The sequence below is a fragment of the Acinonyx jubatus genome, unplaced genomic scaffold, assembly GCF_027475565.1.
Source record: "Acinonyx jubatus isolate Ajub_Pintada_27869175 unplaced genomic scaffold, VMU_Ajub_asm_v1.0 scaffold_105, whole genome shotgun sequence".
Lineage (NCBI taxonomy): Eukaryota > Metazoa > Chordata > Mammalia > Carnivora > Felidae > Acinonyx > Acinonyx jubatus.
In genome coordinates, this window is record NW_026464024.1 from 362 (window position 1) to 14,747 (window position 14,386).

Sequence of the window (14,386 nt, forward strand, 5' to 3'; positions counted from 1 at the left end):
GTCACAATAGCACAGGTATGGACAACCTTGTTGTTCTCCTGTGGGCATAGTAATAGGACCCCCTGGGTATAATCTTTAAACAGCTTGAAAATGGGATGCGTTTCCCTAACAACTGTACACAAGATCTTTTCTCACTCTAGACCTATCAATAGACAGTGCTGTAGTATCCACTTGAAGCTGAGTTAATTTATAAATCTCTAAGTCTGCAAACCATGTCCTCCCTACACCTGATCTGACAGTTACTCGAAACTCACCCCATGTAAACCCCCAGACCTAATTGTTCAAAGGATGGAAAGTCTCATGCAACAGGGGATTTAACCCTGAAATAAATGGCCCTTACCGCATCGTATTATGTCTTCCTACTGCAGTCATTTAGAGGGGCACTCTTCATGGGTTCCCGTATCGAAACAGAACCTCTACCCCCTTTACAGGAAGTCAGTGGGCAAACTAATGTGCCTTCTTATTCCGGGGAACCTGTACGAGACCTCAAGCCTCTCTTAGGATGGTCGCACCTTTCTTTTTCACTTTCCTTTCTCAATTCATACTAACAGGTCCTTCTTACGATGGGCCACTCAAAGGATCACTGCAGACATTCGAGTTCCCAACTGGAAAGACCAATCGGATTCCTGCTGCCTGTTCCCACTTCCATCTGAGGATACTCAAGCCTCACATCTGAAATCTTCACTGGCAGCACTGGTAGACACTGGGTTTGGAATGTGCTCTGACAAAATGCTGTGTATACATTCCAGATTACCACCGAGGGATTTCTGGATTTCTGAGCGACATGCATACTTCAATTGGCGCTTTCAACAATGCCTCTCTTTCCTCTAGTGACTGGCTACACTCCTGGACTGGAGCATGTCTGTCAACTACCAAAGCACTTCTCTCTTGTTTTCCTAACTCTGTTGTGCTCGTTTCTCCCATGCCTCTCTGCCTGGTGCCGACTCCATCACTACACTCGCTTGAAGCCAAACGATGAGCCTTTCTACTCAAGAAGGCCCACCTTGGATCCAGCCGCCGCCGCCTTTTGTAACTCCTCTGTACGTTCCCCAAGAGACCGATAAGGACCCATATAGGTAGGGACGACTCTATGCCCCTACTCAGCACAAAGAAGCTACAGAAGATGAGACCTTCCACCTTCATCCATCTTCAAGGTTTCAGGGTTGACATTATTCAGGGAGGATATGATGAGGGAGCATAAGGCAGGCTGAGGGGTAAAGCACAAGCTAGCCCCTCCTCCCACCCTGGGTGGACTAGGATTGTTATTCCTTGGACAGTCTTGACCACCCAAGTACAGAGAAAAGGGCCTTAAGCACTTGTCATGGTAATGTGTGATGATGCTACGGCAAATGAAAATTAAATTCCCTTACTGCTTATAGCCCACTGACACTCCCTGAAAGGGACAGAGTGACATCCCTCTAGGAGCTTAGCTGCTCGGTGATGGTGATGACCCTTTGCTACGGGCAAAGCACAACCTAAGCCTAACATTATCCCAACCTTGAAGACCCTGCAAGTCAACTTCTTTTATTTCAACTGCCCAAGGCATATGCTGGCAGTATTCCTCCAAGCTTATGCACCCGCCCCATATACATTGTGGGTCTCATGACTTGGGTTTTATTAAATGGTAATGAAGGGCATTTCCTTAGCCACACCTAGTCCCTCAAGGTGCTGAAAACTTGCTTCCAACACTGCTTAGAGACTTACCCTATCCGTGACACCCTGCCAACCTGATGGTGTGTAGTAATAAGTTACCTGTCAGGACCCCACTGCAGATTTTCTTGCATGTGGGTTCTGTCCCCATCGTATAATAAAATCACCTTTTTTGTATGAAAGATGTCTTCAGGAGATCTTTCTTGGTCTTGGGCTCTGGATCACGCCCACCATCGCCCCCAATCTTCAACAGTTCGTCAGCAGAACTCCTACCACTGGAGGATACAGATGCCTTCACCATGCAGAGCAAACACTTCATCCATTGGCAATATTCTTCAGGATCTGCTACGTACCGGACCGAGCCCACTCAAGGACTGGTGCAGCAAAGCCATTCTCCAAATACCTGAGGGTTAGCCGCAAGTCAGAATCTGGTAACTAGGTGTCACTACTGGCTTCAAAGGACAGGGCAACAAAAGCCAGTGCCAGGAACTTTTCACCCCTTTCTGGAGAAACACTGCAGGAGGTTTCCCTTGGTCCTAGCCCACACATGGTTCTTACTCCTGAGGCAACCATCCTATCAGGAGATTGTGCTCGTCGCATCATTGTTTGATTTATCGCATTCTCTCGTGTTAAGAAAGAACTTTGGCCTTCTCTGTATCGTTCTCCATCCTGTTGCTCTTTTCCAACCAAGTTCTCCCTGTTGTCCACCCAGGGACAGTATCTCAGAGCCATTTTTTCTACTTTTAACTGGGGTGTCAGACCATATTCTTGTCACCGCGGGATCCCTTGGGCCACAGGGTCCCACAACAATTGCCTTTCAGCACTATGTGGACAAAGGTAAGCCCAGGGGATTTCAAAGTGCCCAGCAGCAATGCTCAGGTGGAGTCAGGGTCACGGATATTGGAAGGGAGCTATCCTCCCTTCTGGGATAAGAGGAATGTGGAGGTAGACATTTCTGTCCCAGCTTGATTCCATAATTTGCTGAACTGAAACACTTTGGCCCTGTTTCTAGCCATTCTGATTTCCCTGGCCATAATGATAACCATGTCTCTGGTCTCAGGCAAGGACAATGAGACTGTCCCCTGCATAGTGAGTGCTGGCCACTCCTAACCAGCTCTGAATCTGGTCTGTGCTAACCAAGAGCAATCAGTTTCTGAGATCCCAAAGGAAGGATTGCCTTCCTGAGAGTACTTGGTGTTTGGGTGGCTGGTAGAAGAAATGATGGCTAGCCAACTTGTTTCGCTCCCTGGCCATTACAGATGCTTTTACTCTGAGGAACACTTGGTTCACCATGGGCAGTATTCTCGAGGACCTGCTTAGCACAGAAAGAGACCATTCATGAACTACTGCATCCAAGCTCTGTTCCAAACATTTGACCTTAGCCTGCAGCACAAGCCTGTTACCTTGGAATCACTGTCTTCTCTAGCCACTGATAGGATGGCAAGGGAAAACAGTGAATTCCAGAAGCTTTCCCTCACTTCTAAGGTAATAACACAGGCATCTTGCCTTTGGGTTCCCACGGTAGATGACGGAGGCTTCCCTTTGCCGTACCCATATGTGTTTCATATCTATCCATATCTTATTCCTGAGACCATCAGCTTGCCAGGGAGTTGTCCTAGTCATTGCATCCTAAGATTTATCTCACTTTCTGGACCACATGCTTCCCTGGGGAATTCCATCAGACATCTAAAGCACTTAATATCTATGCTTCTCAAGCTGTTCCACAGAATAGAAATGGAAGGAAAACTTCCAGACTCCTTCTACGAAGCCAGCTTTACTTTGATTCCCAAACCAGAGAGAGACCCAGCAAAAAAAAAAAAAAAAAAAGACGACTATAGGACAATATGCCTGATGAATGAGAATACAAAAATTCTCAACAAGATACTGGCAAATCAAACGCACAGCATATGAAAAGAATTTTTCACCATGATCAAGTAGGATTCCTATCTGGGCTATAGGGCTGCTTCAATATTTGCAAACCAACCAATAGGATACATCACATTAAGAAAATCACAGGTAAGAACCACATGATCCTGTCAATACAGGCAGAGAAAGCATTTGACAAAACACAGCATCCTTTCTTAATAAAAACCCTCAAGAAAGTCAGAACAGAAGGAACATATGAAAACATCATAAAAGCCACGTATGATACAAGCCCGCAGCTAATATAATTCTCCTGGGGATAAACTGAAAACTTTCCCCCTGAGATCAGGAACATGACAGGCATGTCCACTGTCACCACTGTTGTTGAACATAGTTTTGCAATTCCTAGAACCAGCAATCGGACAACAAAATGAAATAAATGGCACCACAATGGCAAAGAGGAAGTCAAACGTTCACTCTTCACAGACCATATCATACTCTACCTGGAAAACCTGACAGAATCCACCAAAAGTCTCCTCGAACTGATACATCAGTGCAGCAAAGTCGCAGGGTACTAAAGCAATGTACAGAAACCCTTGCATTTTGATATACCAATAACAAACAGAAAGAGAAGTAAGGAAACTGATCACGTTCCTAGTTGCACCAGGACCATAAAATATTTATCAATAACCTAAAAATATGAATGAACCTATCCAAAGATATAAAAGATGTGTGTGCTGAAAACTATAGAAGGTTTATGAAGTAAATTGAGGAAGACACAAAGAATGGGAAAACTTTCCATGTTCATGGATTCGAAGAATGAATATCGTTAAAATGTCAATACCACCCAAAGCAATCTACACCTTCAATGCAATCCCCATCAAAATTGTGCCACCATTCTTTTCAGAGCTAGAACAGATAATGCTAACATGTGTATGGAAGCACAAAAGACCCCGAACATACAAAGTAATATTCAAGAAGAAAACCAAAGCAGGAGGCATCACAGTGCCAGAACGTAGCCTCTGCTACAAACCTGTTATCATCAAGACAGTATGGGATGGACACACAAACAGACACATAGGATAATGGAACAGAATAGAGAACCCAGATTCAGACCCACAAATGTATGGCCCGGCCCACTAATCTTCCACAAAGCACGAAAGAGTATCCAATGGAAAAAAACCAGACTCTTTAACCACTGGTGCTGGGAGAACTGGACAGCAACGTGCAGAAGAATGAAACTAGATCACTTTCTTACAGCATACACAAAAATAAACTCAAAACGGATAAAGGACCTGAATGTGAGACACGAAACCTTTCAAACCCGAGAGGAGAAAGCAGGACAAAACCTCTCCGACCTCAGCTGTGGCAATTTCTTACATGACACGTCTCCAAAGGCAATGGAATTAAAAGCAAAAATGAACTATTGGGACCTAATCCAGATAAACACCCTCTGCACTGCAAAGGAAACAATCAACAAAACAAAAAGACAACAGATGAAATGGGAAAAGATATTTGCAAATGACGTATCAGACACAGGGCTAGTATCCAAACACCTATAAAGAGCTCACCAAACGCCACACCTGAAAATAAATAATCGGGTGATGAAATGGGCAGAAGACACGAATAGGTACTTTTCGAAAGAAGACATCCAGATGACCAAGAGACATATGACAAGATACTCAGCGTCACTCCTCATCAGAGAAATACAAATCTAAACCACACTGAGATTCCACTTCACATCAGTCGGAGTGGCGGAAATGAACAAATCAGGACAAAACAGATGCTGAAGAGGATAGGAGAAACAGGAACCCTCTTGCATTGTTGGTGGGAAGAAAACCTGGTGCCGCCACTCTGGAAACAGTGTGGAGGTTCCTCACCACATTAAAAATAGATCTACCCTATGACGCAGCGATAGCCCTGCTAGAATTCAGGGGATTCAGGAGTGCTGACGCACAGGGGACTCGTACCCCAATGTTTATAGCAGCGTTTTCAACGATAGCCACATGATGGAAAGAGCCTAAATGCCCGTCAATGGACAAATGGATACAGAAGAGGAGGTTTCTGTATACAATGGAATACTACTTGGCAATGAGAAAAGATGAAATCTGGCCATTTGTAGCAACGTGGAAGGAACTGCAGGGTGTTCTGCCAAGTGAAATAAGTCAGGCAGAGAAAGACAGATACCGTATGTTTTCATTCATATGTGGATCCTGAGAAACTTCACAGGAGACCAGAGGGGAGGGGAATGGGGGAAACGAGTTGCAGAGAGGGAAGGAGGCATACCAGAAGAGACTGTTAAATACTGAAACAAACTGAGGGTTGATGGGGGGTGGGGGAGAGGGGAAAGTGGGTGATGGCCGTTGAGGAGGGCACCTGTGGGGATGAGCACTGGGTGTCGAATGGAAACCAATTTGACAATAAATTATATTGAATACAAGAAAAAAGAAAAGATGCTCAAAGTGACTCCTCATCAGGGGACTACAAAGCAAAACCACACTGAGATGCCACCTCACACGGATCAGAGTGTGCCTGTGGGTGGGCAGTCAGCACTGCTGCTTTGCTGGGACACAGTGTGTCCTCCAAAAGCGACAAGGGGTGGGGGGTCTCGCGCTTTGGGAAACACGGACAATCAGGAGCAGCGCGGCTCCAACGTAGCTCAGGGTGTCCCGAAGCTGGCCCAAACGTGGCCCATCAGCGTCATTGGGGCTCTTACAGGCTCCCGAGCCCCTGTCGGTGGCTGAGGAGGGGGGTGGGGGAGGGGCTTGGAAAGAGCACAGACTTGGGTTATGATTGCAGGGAGGCCCGCCCATGCATATTTTTGGGGGTGGTTTTGGCTTCTTGGCTACTTTTCTAGAGCAGTTTTGGCAAACGTGACAGGAAGCTCCGGAGATTTCGCACACATACCTGCCCTTACTGCGGCACAGCCTCTCCCCTGAGCAGGTATCCAAACGCCCCGCCAGGGCGAGGCCTTTGTCACAGCCCCAAACCTGTGCTGATGTGTGTCCATCGCCCAAGGTCCGCAGCTGAGATCGGGTTCGCCTCTGACGTTGTACCCCAGTGCGTCCGGGCGGGTGCGTGTTGAGGAGTCTCTGCCGGTGCAGCGTCCCACCCGGTAGTCTTTCCGCCCTGACGCAGTAGTTTCCGTTGGTGCTGGCGCCACAGCGCATTTGCCGGGCGGAGAGGTGGGCGGGAGGCCGGCGGCTCTTGCCGGCGGTAGGAGCCCGCATGCGCTGTGGAGGGCGAGGGAGGTGCTCTTCTGAGCATCCGGCTTCTCCCTTGCTAGAAGTCTTCCACCTACGAGGATGTGGTCCCGGGGCCCCCGTTTCTCCGAAGACCGTCCCGATCGAGGCAGGTGAGTTCTGGTGGACCCAGCGCCGCTCGGACTCCCGCAGAGGCCCCAGTGCCAGCCGTGGGAGGCCGGGAGGCTCGGGGCGCCCTGGTTCTGCTCACTTGGGGACAGCATTTGGCCACCCTCGGGCGGAAGGCCGGCCTGTCCGTGTGGACGCCCGCAGGCTCCCGTGAGTCGTGGTGGCCGCTCTGTGGCGGCGGGGTGTGTGTGGGGGCGCCTCCCGTGGCAGTGCTGGCTTAACCGCTCGGCAGGCGGTAAGGGCCCTTCTCACTGCAGGTAGTGGCTTCTGGGAGGTTCTCCGGGTGCCCGCCTCAGCCGCGGCTGTCGTGTAAGGAGTGTGCCGCCCGCCCTCGCAGAGGCTGTCGGAGACCTTCCCGCCTTGTCCGTCCCCTGACCCCGCACAGGCTGCACACGTTCTGTCCCCCGAGGCGGCTGCCACGAACAAAGGCCGCCTTAGGCCCTTGCGTCCTGTGGGCCAGGCCCTCGAGAGTCTGGTGAGCTGGGGAAACCCTATAGAAATCGGGAAGTTGACGAGAAGAAGGGGAGAGTGCCCTTTGTTCCCTGGGTCAGTGTTTCTCAGACTCGGTGGTGTCGGGACACTTGGACATCAGGGGATTATTGAGGGCCCCAGAGAGCCTTCGAGTGTGGGGGTTGTGTCTCTTGATCTCTACTGTGGTGAGGTTAAACCGAGAATTGAAGCGGGCGCCTGGGTGGCTCTCTGTGTTAAGGGTCCGACTCTGGCTCAGGTGGTGATCTCACAGTTGATAGTTTAGAGCCCCATGTGGGGCTCTGTGCTGCCAGCTGCCAGCCTGGCCTTGTCTCAGATTCTCTGTGGCCCTCTCCCTCTGCCCCTCCCCTTACGTGCCCTGTGTCTCTCTCTCTCCAAAACAAACATTAAGGAAACCAAACCAAATCCGAGCATCTCAGATGTGATGAATTCACTTAGAGACAAGAAATTAGTACAGATTAACGTACTCATACCTTTCATGCAAAAAATACGTACATTTTCAGAACAACACTGTGTAGAAGCATGGCATTGGCATTGGCATTGGCATTGGCTTAGTGCAAGATCTTTATTCTCCCAGCTGCTTCTGCATTCAGTGTCTTGTGGCCAATTATGTTTAGGAAGGTGATGTGGACTCCCCCAGATGAGCAGCCGGAGGCGAGGAGGGTGTGGCAGTGGCGCCTGGGGTGTCTGGATGCTCTTTCCTGATTCCGCACTCAGATGGGTGGGGCTTCCTTGCTTCTCTTGGGGGTTAGCTGCCCGCACAGAGCTGCATTTTTGTGTGGCACGCGGTGGACGTTTGGAACATCCTAGGCCACTACTTTCAGCTGATCTTCCGTATCTTTCACTCAGCGAACACATTCTTGGAACCACCACCTGGATGAAGAAATGGAACCTTACCGCGCTTCCTACCTCCTACTGACTCCCACCGAACGTCCCCCAAAGGTAACCACGGTCTTGACTTTCACCAGCGATGGCTTTGGCTTGTTCTTCGCTTCATGTTGAGCCAACCCTTGAGTGCTGTGTGTGCGCAATGCACCTGCTTTCCTTGCGTGGCTGTGCCGGTCCTCCCCTGCTGTCGAAGGCCCAGTGTGTGAGCACAGCACGGTTTATTCTTTCTCCTGTGGGTGCTCCGGTTTGTGCAGAGGCTGCCTGCAGATCCACATGCATCGTATTGGGTTGCCTTGGAGGAGCAGGGCGTGAGTGGTGGCACGTGTCTGTTCCCCACGAGCAACAGCGTGCGGGAGCTCAGGGCTGGCTGATGCCTGGTATTGCCTCTTCTCGTGTGTTAGCTGGTTGCTGGGGCTCAGGTGCTGGGAGGTATGGTGTATTCGTGGGACCCGCCCCTGTGTGTGTCTTGGCCACTTACGTGTTTCTTTTGTATAATAATTGCCTTTTGGAAGCCACTTTGTGATTAGGTTGTGTGTTTTGGTTTTTGTTGATTTGAATGAGTTCTTTCTACGTGTGTGGAATACATCTGTGAATGGCAGAGGTTTTCACATTCTTGTGTATGTCTGCCTTACATTCTCTGTGTTGCCTTGTGGTAAGTTTCTTTTGTTTCTATCCAATAGTATAACCATTTGTATGTTTCTTGCCTTGGATTGGCTAGGGCCTCCAGTACTGTGTTGAATGGAAGTGGTGAGAGTAGGTGTCCTTGTCTCCTTCCAGATACGAGAGAGAAGGGTTTCGTAAGTTTTTGTATACTTAATATTTTTTAAAGTTTCTTTCTTTATTGATTCCGAGAGCGTGCATGGGAAGGGGAGTGAGAGATGGGAAAGAGAGTGGATCCCAAGCAGACTCCGCCCTGTCAGCACAGAGTCTGATGCGAGGCTTGAACTCATGAACCGTGAGCTCATGGCCTGAGCTGAAATCAAGAGTCAGACGCTTCACCGACTAGAAGCCACTCAGGTGCCCCAAAGAGTTCAGTATTTTACCACTACATATGACACTTTCCGTGGCATTCCTGGTAGATAGTTGGATCAAAACATGAAAATTCTCCTCTATTTTTAGTTTGCTCTGATTTTTCAACAATCATCAAAGAAATAATAATACTAAATTTTCTGAAATGTGTTTTGTGCATCTTTGGGGACAAGTGATTTGTTTCAATGTTGTGGTTTAACTTAAAACAACTTTTGCCCTTCTAGAATAAATCAAACCTGATGTCTATGCATTCTCTTTTCACTGGATTGCATTGGTAAATAGTGTGCTTTGGATCCTCGCATGTGTATTCAAGAGAGAGGTGGGTGTTCCCTTGCACCCTCTTGTGCTGTCCTTGCTGGGGTTTGGGTTACAGGTCGTGCTGGCCTCCTAAAACAACGTAGGAAGAAGCACTCCTTGTGCTTTCCCAGAAGAGTTTTTGTGTGTGTTCTTTTCTTTTGGGAAGAAGTGCTAGGCCAACAGCGGGTGTAGGGTTTTCCTTGTGAGAAGGGTTTTCATTGCAGATTCCTTTCTTAAGTGGAAATGGGATTTTTCTGATTTCCCATATCTTCTTGTGTCTATTTAGATGAGGCATTTTGTTTTCTAGGAATTTGCTCTGACCTCCCAAACTTTCCAAGGAATAAGTGTCAACTGGTTTCTAATATCCCTCCTATCTGCAGCATCTGGTGTGATATTTGCTTTAGAACTTCTTGATATTGGTACTTTGTGCTTTGTTTCTTTTTCATAGCACCAACTTGGGCTGTTTTGATTTCTGTCATTTACTATTTGTTTCCTGCAGCACTGATTTCTGCCCTTCTGTTTTCCATCTACTTGGTGATGGTTTGCTGTCCCATCTTGTAGTTCTAGAACTAAATCCTTCATTTGATTTTTAGCCTTTGTTCTTTTCCAGTATGTGTATTGTATTTATTTGCTTATTAGTGTGTTGATTCATTTTAGAATGAGAGCATGAGCAGGGCAGAGGGTCAGACGGAGAGGGAGAGAGAGAGAGAGAGAGAGAGAGAGGGAGAGAATCTCGAGCAGGCTCCTCACTCAGTGTGGAGCCAGGCTGGGGATTGATCTTGTGGCCGTGGGATCATACCCTGAGCCAAAATCAAGAGTTGGTCACCAAGCAACTGAGCTATCCTATGATATATGTATTCTAAAGCTATGAGTCTCCCTTTAAGCACACCTTTACTGATCTCACAAGTTTTGATAAGCCAAATGTTTATTATCTTTTATGTGAAACTATTTCCTAACTTTCATTGTGGCATCTTTTTCTTAATTCATCACAACGTTTAGGAACATAACACATCTTGATGTTTCGGGGATTTTCTCGTTCTCTTTGTGCGGATTTCTAGCTGAATTCCATGAAGGTATCTGTCTCAGTGTTTTGGGGTGGTTGTAACAAAATACCATAGACTGGCTGCCTAATAAGAAACAGAAACTTCTTTCCTACAGTTGAGGAGACTGGGAAGTTCTCAAGATCAAGGCATCTGCAGATTCAGGGTCAGGTGAGAGTCAGCTTCCTGGTTCATCAACAGCCTGCTTCTCCCTGTCCTCCTGTGGTGGCAGGGGTGACGGTGCTCTCTCAGTCGCCCAGGACTGGTCATCACCGGAAGTCTCCCTGTCTTCATCCCATCACTGTGGACGTGATGAATTGTTGGGGGAATTGAACTGTGAATCTAATGCAATCCCTAAATATGCCCTGCAGTATTTCAGTCCTTTCAGATGAGCTGACTTTCCTAATGGCCTGGCATATATTCGTTTTCATGAACCGTTCCTCGGGCACGTGAAAATAATGTGTATTGGGGGAATGCAGTAGTCTCTATTTATAGGTTAGATGAAGCTCGTTAATGACAGAATTCAGATTTTAGTAACCACTTGAAACCAAGTAAGGAATAGGTGAGAATGAGTTTCATAATATAACCAGCAGGCATGTCCAAAATATCATTTCAGTGTATAGCCGGCGTGAGAAAAAATTATGAATGATTTTGAATTCTCTTTTATCACGTTGTCTTTAAAATGTGGTGTGCATTTTATACTTTCCACACGTCGCACTTTGAGGAGCCGCGTTTCAAGTACTTGCAATAGAGCACGTGACCGCATTGGTCAGCCCCGTCCCACTGCCTTGAGTTTTCTGTTGTCGTCAGTTCTGTCAGATACTGAGAGATGTATCGTCAAGTCTCCCATCGTGCTTATGGATGTGGCTCTTTTTCCTTTTCTATGTTTGTCAATTTTTCTGTATTTTGAGATTGCGTTATTAGGTATATGCGAGTTTGGAAGTCTTGTTCTCTTGGTAGATGGAACTTCCATCGGGAAACGGTCCTCTTGGTCACTAGTAGAGCTTTTTGCTATAGAGGTTACTTTCTTGGAGGGTCCCAGTGGCCACATCGGTTTTCTGTTCGGTAGGGTTTGCCTGGGGATCTTTTACTTCCACCTGTCTGTGATCTTACGTTTTAAGGTGTACCTTTGTGACCAGCGTATGCTTAGTTTCCTTCTAATGAATTTGAGAGTCAACCTTTTCCTTGCAGCATTTGTGCACATGCAATGACTGATAGGTTAGTTTACACGTACCGTATTATTAGTTTCTTCTTTGTCCCAGCTGTTCTGTGTTCTTTTGGTCTCTAGCCTTCCTTTAGAAGTAGGAGGGAGTTTTTAATTGTACACTGATCTGTTAGGTAATTGGAATATATCTATTTCTAGAGGCAGGTGCATTTTAAACTGACCCCTGCCTGATTCAGGACTTATGCTGCTTCCCTGACACTGCTCTCTCCTTTTATCTTTTCTTTGTTTTAAGATTTATTTGTTTTTTGAGAGAGACATAATACAATCGGGTGAGGGGCAGAGCAGAAAGGGAGACACAGAATCTGAAGCAGGCTCCAGGCTCTGAGTCATCAGCACAGAGTCTGACGCGGGTCTCCAACTCACCAACCGTGAGATCGTGACCTGAGCCAAAGTCGGACACTCAACCGACTGAGCTACCCAGGCGCCCCTGCTCTTTTCTTGGACACTCGAACCACACTGAACTCCTCTTCACCTTTTGTTGGCTAATATTTTTAAGTTTTAGATGGATTTTGGCGTTGGTGTCATTGTTTCGTGCACTTAATGCTTGTTAAGGTTTGTTCTCATAGTTACCCTTTCTGTTGTGACGTTGTTCTGCAAGCCTTGTTTTTTCATATTTCTTTCAGAGACTACATTTCTTTTGTGCAACGAGCTGCTTCAATATTGATTTTAGTTTGTGTCTGTAGTTGATGTGTAGTCATGGTTTGTGTGTGTGTGTGTGTGTGTGTGTTGTTGTTGTTTTTGTTTGTTGTTTCTGTTTTTATTTTTGTTTTTGCTTCTGTTTTGCCTGAAAAACATCTTTACTTTGCCTTCACTGTGAAGAATGTTTCTGTTAGGTAAAGACTTCCAGGTTGGTGGCTATTTTAGTTGACCTTTCATACATGCCAATCCATCATCTGGCTTCATTTGCTCTTCTTGAAGAGTCAGCTGGTAGTGTTGTTGTTGTTGTCCCATGGAAGGCGGTATCTTTGTCCTCTCGTGACTGTTAACATCTTTTTGCCTCGGGTGTTCTTTGTGGAGTCACTCTCATGGTTCTTTTATCAGTTTTGATTCTTATCTTTGTAGCGAAGTGGTACTACCCATTCTGTGTTTCCTCTACTTTGTGGGTTCCTATTGGACCTTTGTACCATATCTTCTGTGTCTTTTGGGCTTCTGTATTTTCTGGACGTTTTCTCTGTGTATGGTCTAGATATATTTTTACCTAACTATCTTTCAGTTCACTGAGTCTATTCACCTGTGTCTAGTCTGATGTGAAACCCACAGACTGAGTTCTTAATGCCATTAACAAGATTTTTTAGTCTTTGAATTATGTTAGAGAGCTAGACAGAGTGGGAGCAAGGGAAGAACAGAGAGAGAGGGAGACACAGATGCCGAAGCAGGCTCCAGGCTCTGCACTGTCAGCACAGAGCCCAACGCGGGGCTCAAACTCCCGAATCACGAGATCATGACCTGAGCTGAAGTCAGATGCTTAACCAACTGAGCCACTCAGGCACCTGGAGATCTTAATTTTAGCTCTGATCATTTGCAGTTGGAGAATCTGTTTTGAGTCTCTGACAATTTCCCATTTGTCAAGAATGGTTTTTGGACAGTTGACTTTTGCATCCAATAACTCCAGTCTATGGGTCTCCTCTTGGTCTGTTTCTCTTCTTTCTTCTTTGGGTCGATATGATGTAAAACCTGTTTGTTTGTTTGTTTTTTATGTTTATCTATTTATTTTGAGGGAGAAAGAAAGTGAGAGCAGGGGTGGGGGTAGAGGACGGGGGAGAGAGAGAGAGACACTGTTGAGGAGAGGCTCTTTTCTGTCAGTAGAGAGCCCAACACAGGGCTCAAACTCACAAACGTGAGCCGAAACCAAGTGTTGGTCACTTAAACGAGTAGACTGAGCTATCCAGGTGCCTCTCTTTTTTTTGTTTGCTTGTTTGTTTCTTTCCTTTTCTTATTAAAATAATTTTTTTTAATATTATTTACTTTTGAGAGAGAGAGAGAGGTAGAGACAAAACTTGAACAGGGGAGGGGGAGGCAAAGTGGGAGACACAGAATCCAAAGCAGGCTCCAGGCTCTTCACTGTCACCACAGAGCCCGACGCGGGACTCAAACCATAAAGCGTCGGATCATGACATGAACCAAAGTGGGATGCTTCCCCGACTGAGCCACCCAGCCATTCCTTTCATTTCCTTGCCTTGCTTTGCCTTGCCTTGCCTTGCCTTGCCTTGCCTTGCCTTTCCTTTCCTTTCCTTTCCTTTCCTTTCCTTTCCTTTCCTTTCCTTTCGTTTCCTTGCCTTTCGTTTCCCTTCATTTCGTTTCCTTTTCATTTTTTTCTTTTCTTTTCTTTTTTCTTTTCTTTTCTTTTCTGTCTTTTTTTGGTCTTGTCTTATCTTGTCTTTTCATTTCTTCTTTGTTTTTATTTTTGTGCTGGACTGTATGGAGAAGCATAGAGGCTCTTCGTGTGCTTGTATTCCTTCAGCATTTCATCCCACACACCCCGAGTGCGGCGGTTATTGGGCCCACTCAGGCGTGAGTGAGTCGAGACTGGGGCT

General features: G+C 46.6%; 1 long non-coding RNA gene across 1 annotated transcript; it reads left to right on the top strand.

Annotated features, from left to right (window-relative positions):
* The first annotated feature begins 6,656 nt into the window (after window positions 1-6,656).
* On the top strand, window positions 6,657-14,380 carry LOC128313848 (uncharacterized). The gene is made up of 3 exons (XR_008294851.1): window positions 6,657-6,868; window positions 7,142-7,359; window positions 8,223-14,380. It is a non-coding gene; the product is annotated as an uncharacterized LOC128313848 (long non-coding RNA).
* The last annotated feature ends 6 nt before the right edge of the window (window positions 14,381-14,386 follow it).